This window comes from Lactuca virosa, chromosome 3 (genome assembly GCF_052849685.1).
Source record: "Lactuca virosa cultivar CGN04683 chromosome 3, Lactuca_virosa_CGN04683_v6, whole genome shotgun sequence".
Taxonomy (NCBI): Eukaryota; Viridiplantae; Streptophyta; class Magnoliopsida; order Asterales; family Asteraceae; genus Lactuca; species Lactuca virosa.
In genome coordinates, this window is record NC_136428.1 from 268,705,200 (window position 1) to 268,709,706 (window position 4,507).

Here is a 4,507-nt window from a genome sequence, read left to right on the forward strand (position 1 = left end):
TATTCTCAGGTCGCCAGTAGACAGGTACCGGTGCCAGGTTTTTGAGAAGATGGAGCTCGTTCAAGACTCATCTTTTATTTTGATACACATTTTTGGTGTCTATATAACTTGAGAGAACACACGTGTATGAAATTATATTATTAATGCAATGGATGATGTTGTTGCTTGTTTACTACTTTGCATTGTTGTGATACTGTACATGACGTCCTCCACCCCCGAACGTTTCCGCCGTTCCGGTTTTGGGGTGTGACACTTGTGGTGTGCAGGGGATTGTTGGTTGCATAAAGTCAAATGTGCAAGAGTTAGAAACATGGTCATATAGGATGAAGCAAGTGATGTGTCATGCGATCCTCATTTTTTCTTTAATGCATGTGGGAAGTGGGATAGGATGAAGCAAGTTGTCATGAAGCTAGAAGATGCATGTCCTTCACACGGTGGATGAAATTGTGTCGTTGTTGGCTGTAATAAATGCTCACAAAGGACTAGCTTTGGCCTCCTTACCCATCAAGCAGAAATGACAAAATGCAGTTCAACAAGGGATGTCGACTGTTTTCACACAATTGAGGTGGGGTCGGACAATAAGGAATGCATGCTCGCACGCGTCTGACTTTCATTACCGATTCAAAAAAAATGAGGGCCCGGCTATGCATGAATCTCCCTTTGATGGTATAACATACAAGTGAAAATCATCATGCACTGAACGCTTGTACCACCAAATTATCACCTTGTACTCTTGGAAATATAAGTGCCTAGTCACACCAAAAACTATATATGTTAGGTCACATTTAGATGGTTTGGGCTAGGCATTTATCTTGTATAGGTCTTGATTAGGGTTTGGTCATATGTTTAGGTGTTTGCGGCTGGTTGTTCACGGTTGTAAGGTGTTCACGGCCGTGAACATGTTCACGGCCGTGAACCCGTTTGCGGTTGGTCGTGTCCTATAAATAGTTGTCAGTCCTGTCAGTGTACAGAGACGTGGTGTCAGACGTGTATGTTTGTGTTCCAAGTGTACTTGACGCTTACGGTTGAATACAATGTGTGCATTGTTGGAACTTCTTTTGCTTCTACTCCTTCTAATTCTTACTGTTTTTGCATCTTGATTGTGTTTGATCACTGGTTGGTTCACGTTTTTGGGACTTACAATTGGTATCAGAGCAATTGTAAGTCCCACAAACGCGAACTAACTAGTGATCAAACACAATCAAGATGCTAAAACAGTAAGAAGTTCCAACTGTAAGTCCCAAATATGCTTGATATATCAATCGGATCCAATTGATGGTGTGGAATCCCAATCAAGTGGATGATGCAAGATAGAATTGAGGAAGGAGAAGAAGAAGTTGATGAATCTTCAATGTATTGATGAATATGAATGATAATCCTTACACAAGATTCACACACACTAGTTCTCTCTCTACTTTCTCTCTCTAGAACACACACACTTAGCCATGAACTCCTCTTTATCCGTATACTCTTATGACTCCACTAACACTATATATATATATATATATATATATATATATATATATATATATATATATATATATATATATATATATATATGGACCTAAGGCCAAGATCAACATACAAGGCCTTGACCGAAAATCCATTAGTTCACCGAGAACACATTCACGGCCGTAAACAGGTTCACGGTCGTGAACACCCATACAGCCGTAAACACCAGGCTGTTTACGGTCCTAGACTGAAAAAAATAGTTGCCTAGAAAAGTAAAGTATAAATCATACTTTTGACTTAACAATCTCCCCCTTGGTTTATAGCTTTCTTTTCTTTGACCCAACAAACTCCCCCTAAGAATGTCGCTGGCTTTTCTTGTCAATCCTCATTTGGAGCTTGGCTTCAGCTTTAATCTTGAATTTCTTCACAACTTCAAGATGAACAACTGAATCTTCTAGATGAATGACTTCATCTTGAACGGATGGGATTTTCTTCAATATTTGACTTTGAATGCACGTTGGGTGAGGAGGCTTCATGTAGAGATTCTTGAAAATTGGCGCTTTCAGCTTGAGCATCTTCAGAGAGAATAACAGAGAACGAACTTTTGGATCACTTCAACAGGTACATAGATAGCAGCAAATTGATTGAGGAGGCTTCAATGCAATATGTCACATAATCATCAAGTTCTTCTTCTCCTTCTTCTCTATTTTGATCTTGCATCATCCAATTGTTTGGGATTCCGCACCATCAATTGGATCTGATTGATACATCAAGCAAATTTGGAACTTATAGTTGGTATCAGAGCTTGGATTGTATCAATCATTTTGGCAAGATCTGGAACGCTTTTGCACTTTTTCTTGAAGGATTTTGCGTTTTTGAAGAAATATTAGGGGTTTGTTCTTCAAGTTTTTCATAAAAACGAGTTTTTGATCGAGTTTTGAAGCAAATTTGGGTGAAAAACGATGTTTTCTTCATAATTTCCGAAGCATTTGCGGTCAAAAGAAGGGTTCTCGGCCAACCGAAGCAGTGTTCATGGCCAACCGAAGCTTTCACGTCCCCGAACCGAAGCAGTCTTCACGCATCCACAACCCACGCCCCTTCCAACTCATCTAGCAAGCCACACGTTATTCTCCTTCACGATTTAATTCATAAAGACTCGTTATTTCGGTTCCAGTTTCGAAATTTTAACACTTTTAGCCCAAAAATCAATTTTTTAATTTTAAAGTTTCATTTTTTGTGACAACCCGAAATTTCTATCTTGTACAACATTCAATTCAATCCAAGTCATACTCATTCCAACTACTTTTCAGCGTTGTTTGGGGTCTGTTCGAGTGTCCTTAGCTTAGTAAAATTAAGGTTGAGGTTAAGGGATCTGCTACCAAAGTCATAAAGTTGCATTTCGGGCCAAACACTCCTTCAGGAGGAGTGTACGGCCGTACACATGGGTGTACGGCCGTACACCCCCTCATGGTCGTACACTCTCACCTATAAAGATGATACTCACTCATTTTTCAACACTTTTCACTCTTCCAAGCCAAGAATTCGGATTCTCTCTCTAGTTTCATCAAGTTTCTCACCTAGATCCCCAAAGATGTAAGTGTTCCTACCTTAATTTGTTGCTACATAGCTTTAACTAGTGATGAATCCATGTTCTCATTCCATAAATTTCATCTTTGGATAGATCTTCTTCTTTCACCAAGAACACCAAGAACACACACTAGTTCTTGGTGGCCATAAACCCTCATCAAGCTTCCAAAATCGTGAGTAACTGCTTTCTATGCTTTTTATCTACTAGAAACACTTGTTATTCACCTTAAAATCGACCATCTACATGTAGGTGTACGGCCGTAGACCCTTGTACGGCCGTACACACCTCATTGGACCGTACACCCTTATTGATGCTCATTATTGGCCTTAAACTTGCATTAAAACTAAACATGGGACCAAGAACACTCCCTTGATGCTAGTTAGGACCTTAAAAACACCTCAAATACACACTTCTTCATGAGTGTACGGCCGTACACTCATGGGCCGTACACCTATGGCCGTACACACCTTGGTGTGGCCGTAAACCTCCCTCATTCAATCACATATGATTTTAACACTTAGTTTCAAGTGTTTCCTAGTCCCTAGGGTGATTTCCTATCACAACTAGTTATATTGTACACTAATTTGATACAAATATGTGTCATTATATGCTAAATAGGATTCGTGTATACTCGACTCTTCACTTGACACTTAGCATCCTACAACCAATCTTACATATGCATCACTCGCAGCAGGTGAGCTCATACCCCTACGCTTTTATGATTTTTAATGTTTTCAGGGGGGAATACAAGCCAAACACAAATGATTTTAACAAGTTTTAAACTTAATAATACAGTCAAACGATTTCCACTCTTTTTTATAAAATATTTATATATTTTATCCCTTTTGTACTATGTTGAGCATAAGGGACACTTTTATTTTTGGAAACACAATTTCATAGTTTTCAGAATAATTTACAAACCAAGTACTTATCATTTCAAGTAAATATATTAGGTATAGTTTGTGGTTTTCAATACACAGCTTTTACGAATTCAGAGTTATACACTGCTAAACATATAAACTATGACAGATTTAGTTTATAATATGCATTACTACCAGAGTATAATATTTAATAATTATTTAAGTATAATTATTACCTTATATAGTAGTCAACGGATTTAAATATAAGAGAATAATACAGAATTACACGTAAACTAGATTATACAGGATTGTGAGACTCTACTTCAAATCTGTACCCTTAGGTGTACTTAATTAAATCCTATCATAGTATAACCAGAGTCTCCTGGAGGGAGAGCGTGAGATTTGTGAATAGATCTATTCGGGACTGACAATCCCACACTTGAACTGCTAGCTACAGTTAGGCAGGCATGCCTGAGGTGACAAATTTTATGTAACTGACGCCTGAAGAACGTTGTAAAGCTCACTAGGTCATATCAAGCATGGTTATACGACTCGCAATAGTATAAACTAATCATTTGTTTACAGGAGTTCATTCTTCATTAGTTTT